The sequence below is a fragment of the Bison bison genome, unplaced genomic scaffold (assembly GCF_000754665.1).
Source record: "Bison bison bison isolate TAMUID 2011002044 unplaced genomic scaffold, Bison_UMD1.0 scf7180017864440, whole genome shotgun sequence".
In the NCBI taxonomy this organism is placed as follows: domain Eukaryota; kingdom Metazoa; phylum Chordata; class Mammalia; order Artiodactyla; family Bovidae; genus Bison; species Bison bison.
In genome coordinates this window covers 3201083-3215629 of record NW_011495002.1, presented here as the reverse complement: position 1 = coordinate 3215629, position 14547 = coordinate 3201083, and the positions used below count along the sequence as shown (strand labels likewise).

The 14547-nt window shown below is 42.4% G+C and overlaps 1 protein-coding gene across 1 annotated transcript in view; it reads left to right on the top strand.

Moving 5' to 3' along the window:
- The window catches only part of MYO10 (myosin X), a 261438-nt gene that overhangs the window by 203181 nt on the left and 43710 nt on the right, over window positions 1–14547 (top strand). The window lies entirely within an intron of this gene.

The following is a 14547-nucleotide window of genomic DNA, read 5'->3' as shown; positions in this document are numbered from 1 at the left end:
GGTAGAGATGAACACATGGCATCTGATCTACACAGTGCTGTGCAAATGTCAGCTGGTAGCGTTTCCTGAATGTCTGCCTGTCTTCACCTTAATCACACATTTCATTTGATCATCATGGACTGATTTACTCAGAGGGAGGTTGTAAAGATTGAGATACTCATAAAGTGGAAAGAGGTCCCTGTTCCATGGGTAGGATAGCTGCTATTTCTTATTATTAAATTACTTAAGATACAGCCTTTTACTGTAACCCATCTCTTTAGGTTTCTATCCATCATGTGGACTAGAAATACTATTAAATGACCTTGTTAGAGGGTGACAGATAAGCTCCCAAAGTCCTGTGGTCTGAGATGCTGGAACATAATAGAAAATTTGCAGCGTTGCGTTGCTAGTTCATCATCTCACTGGTAGTTTCTGATTGATTGACTAAAATGTACCGAAGTGTTGTTGACACTTTATATAATCTGGGAGTCCATGGTGTAATCTTCTCATAGATCAAGAGCCTGTCTCACATATGAGGCGTCTTAGTAATTGTTTTTCCTTGCCAGTAGAGGTGGATGATCTCCATCTTGGAGGAGGTTATAAGACTTCACACTGGGGTAATCACCTTCTGTTCTCTGGGCTTCTAACCACTGGCATCAGAAGTACAGGATTCATTCACCAGGAAGCAAAGAGGGGGCCTGGGATGGAAGTACTGATAGGAAATTCTCTGGTGTGGGGACTCCAAGGTTCCACTTTACTTCCATTCATTCCATAAAAGTGAAATAGACCACAGCTCAGGGGAGAAACAACCTCAGTGTTCCTCCATAGGAAACTGATTACACACCCATTCTGGTAAAGACATAGTGTGCTGCTGTGAAAAAAACACGGGAGCTCTGTGTGTCATGTGTAACAGGGAGCTCTCCAAGATTACCTTGGGCGAACAGAGCACAGCGTCGAACATGTCTTTATTTGCTTTCAAAAGAAAAAAAAAAACAACAGCTCAAAAATGTGTTCATCCGTATGCACAGGTGCACGTCTGTATCCGTGTGTGCATAGAATACATCCAGAAGCAAACACGGGAAGCTGGCAAGAGTGGTTTTCTCCAGGAGAGCTGTGGGGCTTTCATTGCATATATTCTCTATATTTTTTATTTTAAAACCCCTTGGCATGCATTATTCTTTCCTTCAACGATAATGGAGAAAACCAGGCTTTCCTTGCATCTCCCGGTATTTTACATCTGTCCTCATTAAACTCTGTGCCAAAACGTGCTTCGGTACATGGTGGGCCGAGTCCTTTCCCATAGAAACACATTCCAGTTGTGTCATGTAAATCACTGAAAAACTAGGTGGGTGTTGAGCTGAGTTTTGGGCTTGTTCCCTACAAACACATTTTGAGGACGGCTTGGACCTTGTGACTGGCATCCTTTAGAGTTGAGGTTGAGACAGCATCAGAGTTGGGTTTTTCTTTTTTTTTCATTTTATTTTATTTTTAAACTTTACATAATTGTATTAGTTTTGCCAAATATCAAAATGAATCCGCCACAGGCATACATGTGCTCCCCACCCTGAACCCTCCTCCCTCCTCCCTCCCCTGGAGTTGGGTTTTTCTGCTGCTGTTTAAGTGAAAGTGAGTCAGCTCTAGCTGGGCAGAATTCGTTTCCTTAAGGTCTTCTTCCACCACGCATCTGTTGATTTGTTCCATTCCAGTGTAAAGGTATGGTGGTATCAGAATTGTTCGTTTACAGCCCCCAGGAAACAACTTTATCCACCACAATATAGTGCTTTTATGTGACTCCTTTTGCCCCTGAGTCTTAGGATAGACTCCGTGCCTAATGCTGTTGTACTTTAGTTGCAGCTTTTCTGCTCAGTCCTTCCTGTGATGTTGTTTCATACATTTGTAATACATTCAGATTCTTTTGTGATAATCTGAGTTATTTCCTAGGATCCTCCAAGGTTCCTTCTTTGGTTGTAAAGCTCTGTGTGTCTTTAAAATTTTGTTTTTAACTGGAGGGTAATAGCTTTACAGTATTATGGTGGTTTCTGCCATACATCAGCATGAATCAGCCATAGGTGTGCATATGTCCCCTCCCTCTTGAACCACCTTCCGTCTCCTACCCCATCCCACCCCTCTAGGTTGTCACCGAGGGCCTGATCTGAGCTCCATATCTTTTTGGCATATGGTAGTGTATTTGTTTCCATGCCACCATCTCAGTTCAGCCCACCCTCTTCTTCCCACCCCGAGTCCACAGGTGCTTACTGGGTGCCTGCGTCTACATCGCTGCCCTGTAAATGGGTTCATCAGAACCATCTTTCTAGATTCCACATAACAGAAAGATTCATATGTATCATGTCAGATATAGTATCATATGAAACAGTTTCCTCAACCTAGAATTTTCCTATTCTTTACCTGTTCAGCCCTCCCCAAGGCCCTGGCAATCACTCATCTTTCTGTTATCTCTTTCTACTGTCTGCATCCTTTTTGGCCCCAGGGAATGATTTCGTAGAAGACAGTTTTTCCTCGGACCAGGAATGGGTGGGCATGGTTTCAGGATGATTCAAGCACGTTATATGCGTTGTGCTCTGTATTTCTAATTCCATGCCACCGCTGACAGGAGGTACCAGTTTGCAGTCCCAAGGTTGCGGACTCCTACTTTATAGCTTTGCCTTAGTCAGAATGTCAGGTAATTGGAATCACATACATAGTATTGCATTGGCCAGAAAGTTCATTCAAGTTTTTCTGTAACCTCTTCTGGAAAAACCCAAATGAGATTTTTGGCCAATCCAGTATATGCCCATTTCAGGGCTCTTCTTTCACCTAGCATTGTGCATTTAAGGTTCCACCATGTCTTCTGTAGACTTGAGAGTTCAAAAAAAAAGAATCTGAGTAAAATTCCATTAAATGAATACTGCAGTTATTTTTCCATTCACCTATTGAAGGGGATGATGATTGCTTCCAGCTTTTGATGGTTATGAATAAAGCTGTTATAAACATTCACGTGTATGTTTTTGTATGAATGGAAGTGTTCAACTCAATTGAGTAAATATAGTTAACGCTCCTGATCCAAGGGTTTCACATCCGGGAATTCAACCAGCCTCAGATCAGAAATACTCAGGAGAAAAAATTCCAGAAAGTTCCAAAACACAAAACATGAATTTACCAGCAACTGTTTATATAGCAGTTACATTCTTTTTATAGCTATCTAGGTAGCATTTATATTGTATCAGGTATTATGGGCTTCCCTGGTGGGTCAGACAGTAAAGAATCTGCCTGCAATGCAAGAGACCTGGGTTTCGATCCCTGGATCAGGAAGATCCCTGGAGAAGGGCATGGCAGGGGAACCCAGTCCAGGGTTCTTGCCTGGAGAATCCGCATGGACAGAGGAGCCTGGCAGGCTACAGTCCATGGGGTCACACAGAGTTGGACATGACTGAGTGACTAAGCACCGAGGTGAATTATACAGGAGGATTTGTATAAGTTATATGCAGGTGTGTGTGTGTGCACACACGCTTCATTCGCTCAGTCATGTCTAACTTTTTGGACTCCATGGACTATAGCCTGCCAGGCTCCTCTGTCTATGGAATTTTCCAGGCAAGAATACTGGAGTGGATTGCCACTTACTACACCAGACGATCTTTCCAACCCAGGGATTGAAACCACTTCTCTTGGGTCTCCTGCATCGGCAGGCAGATTCTTTCCTGCTGCACCACTTGGGAAGCCCCCGGAAAACAAACTTAGCCGTTACCAAAGGGGAAGGGAAGGGGATTAATTAGAAGTTTGGGATTCGCAGATACACACTACGATTCATGAAACAACAAGGGCCTACAGTATAGCATTGGGACTTATATTTAGTGTCTTGTAATAAAGAAAAGAAAGTGAAGTCACTCAGTTGTGTCGGACTCTTTGTGACCCCATGGACTGTAGCCTGCCAGGCTCTTCCATCCATGGGATTTTCCAGGCAAGAATGCTGGAGTGGGTTGCCATTTAAGTGTCTTGTAATAACTTATAATGAAAAAGAATCTGAAAAAGAAATACATGTATGTAAATATATTTAAAATACATATATAAATGTAATATATGTAAATCTGGTTTTTATATATAAAATAACGGAATTACGTCTCTATACACCTGAAACTAACAGGACTGTAAATTAACTGTCAGTTTAAAAAAAATGACATGAGGAAGAGCATGACAGGGTCACAGACGGCACGAATTTGATGCAGCCAGGACAATGTTATTGAGGAGGGAGTATTTGCAAAGCCCTCAAAAGACCCATGAAACGCAGCAGAGACAACAGGGGAACATTTCAGGTGGGGAAGCTGGCTTCAGCTGAGCCAAGACAGGAGGTTTTAGTCAAGGAGCTGCTAGAGTTACTTCTCATCTGAGTTAGATGTAGAGGGTGGGTGGGATGCATTGACGGGGAATATAGATTGGAACATGTTGGGTGGGGGTCTTCAGTGGGAAATTGAAGCCTTTGTGTTAATTTGGTGTGTGTGGTCAGTTCATGAACAGGCGGGGGAAGGACAGTGCTAACACAGTGCCTTAGTAAGGTTTCATGACACGCCTGTGTATTATTTATGTTCAGAGTTCTCTTCCCCATTAAGTAGTTGGGGTTTGTGTGGATCCGAGGTGAGGACCACAGTGTCCACCTATAACAGCTTGGATTGCCTTGCTTTTTTTTAACTGCACTTATCTGGGAAGGGTGTGGTTTGAAGGCTGTATCTGGTGGGTGAGAAATTTCCAGGCTCTATAATCCGACCCCCAGGACTGACTGACAGCTTCAGCCACTCATGTAACCAAGATGCTTACCATTCCTCACCTGGGAGGGGAGTAGGCTTGCTTCTTCTCCAGGGGAAATTTGTTTCTGCCTCTTCCTCAAAATGAAAAACTTAACAAGTGGCAGCAACTGCCTCGAATGTTGAACAGCCCGGGAGAGAAGTGACTGACGGTGAGACAAAGAATCTTTGTCTCTAGTTTAATTGGCTGTTGTTTACTTCCTGTTCAAGGTCAGGGAACTTAACACTGTAGCTTCAGTAACTGTGCTTTTGAAAACGGTTCAAAAGCAGGATAGGATAAACCCTTGTCTGGTATTTATTAACTGCTTTTGAGAATCTGATGTAATGAAACAAGAAATAAAGATTGAGAGGCCTTACATCTTAATTTTTTGTTAAATTAGTAAGATGTGAGGACAGGAGTCTTACGGAAACTCAGTCACTGTAAGGCCAGGAAAGATATTTTATTAGTGTGATCAATTTTTGGTAAACCCTTCTGCAATTTTTTTACTTCTTGAAGTTGATGAAGAGTTATCAGCCTTCTTAATATTTGTTTGCTTTTAAAGTTGAATTAGGGTAAAGGTATATCCCATGAAAAAAGTGAAAGTGTTAATTGCTCAGTCTTATTGGACTCTTTGCGACCCCATGGACTGTAGCCCACCAGGCTCCTCTGTCCACAGGATTCTCCAGGCAAGAATACTGGAGTGGGTTGCTGTGCCCTCCTCCAGGGGATCTTCCTGACCCAGGTATCAAACCTGGGTCTCCTGCATGGCAGGTGGATTCTTTACTGTCTGAGCCACCAGGGAGGCCCATATCCCATGATCTGATCATAACACAAATATCCCTAATATATTAAGTCCTCTCTATAACACTAGTGTCTCTCTTTTACTCCACAATGTTTACTTATCAAAATGAAGAGTCATGTAATGGTTTTATGCAAGAATCAACTTAACATTTCTTGGGATGCTGGATACTAATCCTCCATAATATGGACTATGTAACAAGTCCTTCCACTGCAGAGCTGCCATGTACATAAATAAAGTTGACAATATTTCATCGAGGAAGCAAATCAGAAGCCATTAAAAAACACAATAAAAAAAATAGAACTCCTTATTAGTTTTAGAATGTTACACCACTCAGTTTCAATCTGCCAGTGTTGTTCTGGGGTTAAGTCTTCAGAGAATATAAAGTTTTTTTTTAATTAATTGATTTTTGGTTGCTCTGGGTCTTCAGTGCTGCTCGCAGGCTTCAGTAGTTGCAGCTCTTGGGCTCTAGAGCCCAGGTTCAGTAGTTGTGAAAAACGGGCTTAGTTGCCTAGCAACATGTGGGATCTTCCTGAACCAGGGATCAAACCTGTGTCCCCTGCACTGGCAGGCAGATTCTTAACCACTGGGCCACCAGGGACGTCCCTGGAATATGAAGTCAAAAGCAAATGTATTAGGCTACTGAAGTAGGACAATAAGACACCTGTTGGTATCAGGCTCAGATCCCATGTCTGCTTATTCTGTGTTCTGGGGACTCATAGTGCCAGAGCCAGGGTTCACCTCCCTGTTGCATTCCAAGCAGATTGGAACCAAGAAAGCCTGGATTTGTTGTGTCAAAGCAGGGACTGATTTGCTCTGGTGCATCCCAGAGCTTGTGGTTGTTCAGTCTATGGAAAAGTGAAAGTGAAATAGCTCAGTCATGTCCAACTCTTTGCGACCACATAGACTGTAGCCTATCAGGCTCCTCCATCCATGGGGTTTTCCAGGCAAGAGTGCTGGAGTGGGTTGCCATTTCCTCCTCCAGGGGATCTTCCCAACCCAAGGATTGAACCCGGGTCTGCCACATTGCAGGCAGACACTTTACCATCTGAGCCACCATGGAAGCCCCCAGTCTATGGAAGATTCTTAATAAATACTTTCGATTGATGAAAATAGTAATATTTACTTTTACCTCATCTCTAAGACATTGTGATCCTATCAAGTGGTTAGTTTTTAGACTTTGAATAAATTAAGCATCTCCTTAAAAGGGACAAAAGGACTCATTCTGGAAATTAGTTGTAGCCTGCGTTCAGAAGCACATGCTTGAATGATCAAGTTGCATTTGTTGTGAAAGCAGGAGCAGTCAGCATGAAACGTGTTGCCCCAGGCAGGCTCATGCCATGGGGTGGGGTTCAGTGAGTGCCTGTTGTGGGTCAGCTCTTCTCCGGCCCCTGTCCATGGCAACTGGTACCCAAGGAGTGGGGAGGAGAGGCGGGAGGAGTTGCAGCCACCAGTGGCTCAAAGAACAGTTAAATTCTGTCGTTTCTCTGGGGCTCAGATGCAATGAAACGTGTTGTCAGTCTTTCATTGTCTGTGTTAACAGTTACCAAAGATGGATTTGCTCAGAATTTGCTATTAGATTTTCCAAAAGGTTTCATCTGTTCACTCATTATTTCCATATATAGATATTTGACTGAACTCACAGGGCAGTGAACCCGTTTCTGCTTTACATTGTCATGGCCCTTAGAATTGTGATCTTTCATCACCCGCGTTTACATCACGTCTGTACCCGACAGGTTGTTTCTAAGGCCCCCTCCTCAGTGTTGCTATTTTTAGATACTGTCTTCCTGTGCGGGGAAGACCCAGAGTTTCTGGAAATGCTACAATCCAGGGCACATTTTCTGCCTAGATTTCACTGTACTCTTTTCCCTAGAGAAGTTTCCAGCTCACTCCTTTGAGAATAGTATCCTGTGGAAATATGCCTCCAATTTTATAACATATCAATTGGAAAATATGGTTTGAATCAAGTTTGATTCACATACTAGTTTTCAGGAATGCAAAGCGCTTTGAACTTTGTGTGATTTAAGCAAATATTAAAACTGGTTTGAACAAGTCTTTTAGCCTTACTCACTTCCAGTTTCCTCATCTGCAAGATGGAATAATACTACTCATCACACCCACCCCATCGGATTTCTGCGTTCAAGTGCTGTATGAGTTGAAGGATAGCTGTGGGAATCTTCCGCGTATCAAATAAGAGGACTTGATTCCTGCAAGGCTGCTAAGAAACCATTTGAAATCCTGTGTGTATACTCATCAATAGTTCTTTGAGGGTAGAATAATAGAATTCTTTTTAAAAATTATTAATGTTTTTAAGATTATGTTTTTATGGTTCTTATTTTAGACTATAAAAATAACATAGCTTCCTTAAAGGAGCTGATAATCTGTTGATTAACATCTGTGAAGCCTGATCCAAAAAATAAGGCAAAATAAACTACCTGGTTAACAAAAGTTACTGTTGAGAAGTAAATTTAAGTTTGAACTTCCTGTCAACCAAGGCAAAAAGGCGAATGCGATGCATTTTCTACTCTTTGTTCCCTTTTAATCATGTGTTTATTTCCATTTTATCTTGCCTAATTCCTCTTTGGCACAGTGTGCTTAAGTAAATCACAGTGAGTTAGGATAGTCATCAATTTATGAGTGTATAGTCAGATAACACATAGCATTTCTTCTCGAGAGTATAGTTTTTTCCCCTCATAGCAAATTTTTAAACAATTGGTCTCATAGATCCATGTTAAGTGATATTACATGACAGTGGATGACAGCAGATGAAATAAGAGTTGGTTCTGTGCCAGCCCTATGTCCCAGTCCAGCTTGTTCTCTCCCCTTAGGGGGTCTTCTCTTCAGGAGACTCCAAGGCGTGGAGAGGGTCTCACCTTAGCAGGAGGACTGGATTTCCCCAACACCCCCAACTTGGTTTCTGGTCTATGTAGTGCTTAATATGTGTGTGTGTGTGTGGATTTCCCCACCACCCCCGACTTGGTTTCTAGTCTATGTAATGTTTAATCAGTGTGTGTGTGACTTGTCCCATCAGAGGAGAGGGAATGCAGTCCTGGCTGGACCCAGACAGATACACACACACCTGCTTTTCTGGTCTATGTAGTGCTTAATCAGTGTGTGTGTGTGTGTGTGTGTGACTTTTCCCATCAGAGGAGAGGGAATGCCTTCTACTGCAGTCCTGGCTGGTCCCAGACAGACAGACACACACCCCCGCCTCTGTGTGGCAGGCTGCATTCCCACCCCCTCTCCCTAGGCCCTTATCAGAGCTCCTTGGTTTCAAATCTAGGATGTCTCAGATCCGTGAGGTCTCAAACACTGAAAAGCATTAGAACTTCCAGGGTCCACAGATAATTAACTCCTATTTCCGTTAATTAAATAAGCACAGATTGAGCATCCCCTTACTATGGACAGGTGACTATTTCCAAGTCCCACTGTCAACTTCTTACTGTCTCTCTGCAGTCTTTTTGGAATTATGGAAGGCTAGGTGATATTCAGGGTAATCGTATTCATCAGCACATAGATGCGTTTTTCTTTTTTGTTGTAAAACACTTTCCCTGTCCTGTGTCTCTGTCTGCCAGCACTTCTGTTGCCCTTTATGTAGACATTTAGCTACCAAAGCTTGCCTTTACCCATAATTGATTTTTGTGGAGGGCTTAGCATGCTCTGTTATCCATCACTTGTTTTATTGAGGCATTATGAAATCTTATTTTTTCAGATTGTAAGGGGAAAAGTTCTATTTTTTGTTTTGTTTTATTTTGTAGAATTAAATTACCTGAAGCTAAATGTATTTAGTCCTGTCTCCAGAATGTAAATTTTCTCTTGCATCCATCTCTTTTTGTCCATTTTAAATGCTTCTGTGTCAGTCTGGCTTTTACAATACCTTTTCTCTAAGCTTTATTAAGCTGTAAATCACATAGCATACAATTGACTCATTTAGAGCATACCATTCAGTCGTTTTTCACATATTCACAAATCTGTGCAACCCTCACCCCCGACACTTAAAGCATTTTCATTAGCTTAAAGGGAAGTCCTCTTACCTGTCAGCTGCTGCCCCTCTGTCTCTTCAGCCCTGAGCGGCCACCACTGTACTTCCTGTCCCTGTAGATTTCCTGTCCTGGACATGTCACATGAATGGAATCCTGGAACGTGTGGTCTTTTATATGACTGGCTTCTTTCACGTAGTGTAGTGTTCTCAAGGCTCATCCTTGTTGTAGCAGGTAGCGGCACTTCGTGTTTATGGCTGATTATATTCCATGTTATGGATACGAAGCACTTTCATCTGCTCACCAGTTGATGGACATTTGGGTTGCTTCCACTTTAAAGTACCCTTCCAGCAGCTTCTCCTCTGTTCTCCCTGCTTCTCTGCCCCCATTTCCACCTTATTCCATGAAGGACCTCTAGAATCCATTCTGTACCTGATTTTTTCTTTTACTTTGTAAAAAAAAAATTTTTAAGTGTCTTCAAAGATATACAGCCAAACAGAAATTTCTCATGTGGTATGTATGTGATTATTTCCTTCTTTTAGTGCCATCTGATTTCCCACCTTTTTTCTTAGCTGTCTCTTCTTCCCACCGCCCAGAATAGTGCCCCCGACTCCACAACAGCCTGGCATGTCTCCTCCTATGCTTTTCTGCACACCGTGTATCTAGATGTATCTATTCACACATATGTGCATACGTAGAACAGGTGTCAGTCATGTTTGATGGGACCACTGTTTGTTTTACAGTAATGAGATTCTCATACATACTTTTCTGCATCTTGTTTTTCTCACCTTACAAAAGGCTTGAGAGTTAACTGGGGTATTTAAAAATACATTTAGTATTTATTTCTATGTGACGTGAAAGTCACTCAGTCATGTCCAACTCTTTGCAACCCCATGGACTATACAGTCCATGGAATTCTCCAGGCCAGAATACTGGAGTGGGTAGCCTTTCCCTTCTCCAGGGGATCTTCCCAACCCAGGGATCGAACCCAGGTCTCCTGTACTGCAGGCGGATTCTTTACCAGCTGAGCCACCAGGGAAGCCCATTTATATGTTATTTAATCATTTTATATACTATTTGTATCTAATATTTATTGCTTACTTAATTTGTTAATTTTTTTTTTAATTTATTTTTACCACACCACTCAGCTTGTGGGATCACAGTTCTCTATCAGGGATTAAACCCACACCCTCATCAGTGAAAGCACAGAGTCCTAACCACTGGATCTCCAGGGAAGTCCCTACTGGGGCATTTTTAATTTGTGCTTATTTTTTAATGGGCACATAACATTTCATGATAGGCATGGTATCAGCGTATACCCGGCCATTCCTCTGGTCTGGTTTCCAGTTTTGCCACTACCAATGAAAGGGGGAGGGGTGGGGAGGCCCGTCCACAGCCCAGGTCTGACCCCGGCCAGCAGCCCCTGAACCTGAAGCAGTGGCTTCAGACTTGAGTGCCGTGTCCACTGTCAGTGCAGGCTCCCTCTCCGCCTTTTTGGTGTGAGCTGTTCTCTCTGTGTAGAATGTCCCGTCCCCACGGGACTGAGTTGTAGATGTGAGAGTCCAGACTCTTGACTTGTGGTATCTTAATTCAAATTCATGTACCGCCTATACTATCTCGGTACTTTTCTTTCTTCTGTATTCCCAAGAAACACAATTTTAAGTTTCAATGTGTTTTTAAATTCACTTTGAATTGGAGGACAGTGGCTTTACAATATTGTGTCGGTTTCTGCCATGTATCAACATGACTCAGCCATAGGTATATGTATATGTCCCCTCCCTCTTGAACCTCCCTGCCGCTTCCCACCCTTTCCCACCCTTCTGAGTTGTCACTGAGCACCAGATTTGACCTCCAGACCGCCAGAAGGTATAAGGGATTCTTTACTTTCCTCTCAATTTTGCTGTGAACCTAAAACTGCTCTTAAAAAACAATAACTGTGGAGACAGTAAAAATATGAGTGGTTGCCAGGGGTTGGGGAGAGGTAGAGGTGAATAGATGAAGCACAGGATTTCTGGGCAGCAAAACCACTGTGTGTGAGGCTCTGATGATGGACACGTGTCATTACACACTCATCAAAACTCAGAGAATGTAACACCCAAGTGAACCCTGACGTCAGCTGTGGGCTCAGGGTGAGTAGGATGTATCCTGTGGGTTCATCGGTTATAATGAATGCACTACTCTGGTGAGGGCTGTTGGTTTAAGACACACAAGAATCTAGCACGTATTTTTTATGTTTTCTCCCCAAGCATGAATCACAAAACCTTGATGCCTAGTAGGTGTTTATTCATTTAATATTTGGTAAATGGATCTCCTGGGACTTTAATTACCCTAGTTCATGGCTGTTATTTCCCAAATCCTCTTTAGCTGTTGGCCTGCAAAACTTCCCAGTTAGGACACTGCAGGGAGTCTTTGAAGGGGGGCCCTCCAGTTCGGGACAACTAGTTACCAGTGTGGACTGGACGCCGTGAGGGAAGTTTTAAAAGGACACATGCCTTTGAGTTGTGACTTGTCCCCCACCCCCCTAGCTGTGTCATCTTTGAACCAGAAAGAAAAGGAAGTTAAAACTCAGAAGAGACCCACCAATGGAAATACAGGTCTGCTCCCCTCATGATGGCCCTGTGGGTTGCCCAGGGTGACAATCTGCCCAGAGATCCGCCTTCCCTGGTTAAATTTCTGTGAAGGGGCAGAAGCACAGTCACAATGGGAGCCTGGAAAGAGTGGCCACTCCTGGTGGCTGCCTCCCACCCTCCCCTCCCTGGGCTCTATGAAACCCTACAACCACACCACACTAATTAGCCCGAGAATGGAAGGGGTTGTCATGGCGACCGAGCACTTTTTAAAGCACAGGAATGGTGTTCATTATTGTTCAGTGTCTTTAGCTGTGGCGAAAAGGTCAGTGTGGCAGTTGTTTTCCATATGAATTTTGGCCTGAGAGCGAAACTGAATGTGGAATGTTCCTCGGAGGGACAGGAAGATGGTAAGTGCGGCTGGACTTTATGGATAGGGGTGTCCATTTAGTAGTATTTTTCAGAGTTTTAATAACTAGTACCAAACTAAGGAATTGTATGGACTTTGTTAAGTAGAGATCGGAAGAAAAGGAGCAAGGGAAAAACAGTATGGGTGAGGAATGGTGAAAGTTTAGAGAGATTTTTTAAAAATTGGACAAGTCTTGAAGCATCAAATGATTAAACATGAAATTTGTAGATTTCTCTGACTATGAATTTAACAGTTAACTAAGCCTGATGTCTTATTCAGTGTTTGTTTTATGTTAGCTCTCTGGTGGTTATTGTGGATTCAGATTATAAGAACTTTTAACCACATACCTTCAGAACTGTGGACCTCTCCTTTTTTTTTAATCCAAAGATTAAGTAGAGGAGTAACCAAGGCTAGTTTTTTCATGCTTTTATTCTATTCTTTCTTGTCTAAGAATATTTGAAATAATTAAGACTAGAAAGCAGTGAGCCACAGTTCTTTGGGTATTTGCCCTCGTTTATTGGCTAGTTTCGGGTAGAATACTGCCGAGTAGAGACAGTTTAACTACAGTGTTTTAGGGAGAAATTAAATACGAGAGAAGTCATTCTGCTGCATGGGACAGCAACTTTTCCATCAAACGCTGCAAAGATTTGCAGAGCATTCTTCAGATTTATGTTTTGCTAGTTTGGAAAGTGAACAGGATAACGTGCCTTTCAGCCTGATTTTGTGCTAATAACTGGCTGTGTTTTTAAAGCTCACAAATTTAAGCCACTTTATGTCTTTGCACTTTTTTAACAACATCTTTGAGTCCTATGGCACTATTTTTCAGTCATCTTATACACAGTTCTGTAAGATAACAAAATACAAGTTAATTAAAGGAAATGGGGTATCTGGATTAAAAAACAAATCCCTGCTCAAAAAGCTGTGAGTGGGAAATGGCCTACTTCGGAGCTTTTCCCTGAAAGACCGTTGTCCTGTCAGCGATGCCAGCTTGTTTGGCAACTGAGCAGATCTGAGAATGTGGTTCAGAATGTTAAGTCTTGGTCTGATTTCCTCTGTCTTTCATTTGTATGTTCCGGGATTAATGTATTTAGTGATCATAGTATGGAATGTGATAAACAGCGTGTTTGACTAGAAGTTGAGAATTTTCTCCACTTACAATCTCTCCTTTTTCTCTCTAGCCCCTAACTCTTTCCCTAGTCCTCCCTGGGTCACTTCACTGCATTCTTCAGCTAAAAAAATGCCTGGAAATTGAAGTATTAAAGTGACAAATGCATGACACTTTAGCTTCTTTGGAAAATGTAGAATTAAAAATGGTGGTTTGGTTATGATATTCATAAAATAATCAGAAATTTGAACCTGGATATGAATATCAAGAAATTATTGATATCTTTTAAATATAATAGTATTGTGATAAAAAGTGATTGAAGGGTTAGTCTTTTAGTCATGTCCGACTGTGGCCCACCAGGCCCCTCTGTCCATGGGGATTCCCCAGGCAAGAATACTGGAGTGGGTAGTCATTTCCTTCTCCAGGGGATCTTCCTGACCCAGGGATTGAACCCTGGTCTCTGCACTGCAGGTAGATTCTTTCTCATCTGAGCTACAGGGAAGACTCATAACAGTGTTGTAGTTCTATTTAAAAATGATACTGATGGGGGGACTTCCATGGTGGTCCAGTTTTTAGGACTCTGTGATTCCACTGCAGGGGCACAGGTTTGATCCGCATTTGGGGAACTAAGATCCTGCATGCTGCACAGTGTGGTCGAAAAAAAAAAAAAAGTTAAAAAAAAAATGATACTGATATGTTTACAAATGAGAAGGTGTGCTGTCTGGGACTTGTTGCCCCAAAACATCCAGGAACAAAGAGTACAAGGGCTAAGGATGGGGCAGGGTTGATAGTGTTGGCTATTATGACAAGTCTATAGGTACACGGGATGAGTTCGTTTTCTCTTGTACGTATTTGTGTAGGCCTAAAGTGTATGTGTGTACAGCTGTGGTGTGGGTGGTCTTGTTAATAACCTCATCTTCTCACCTCTTTGCACA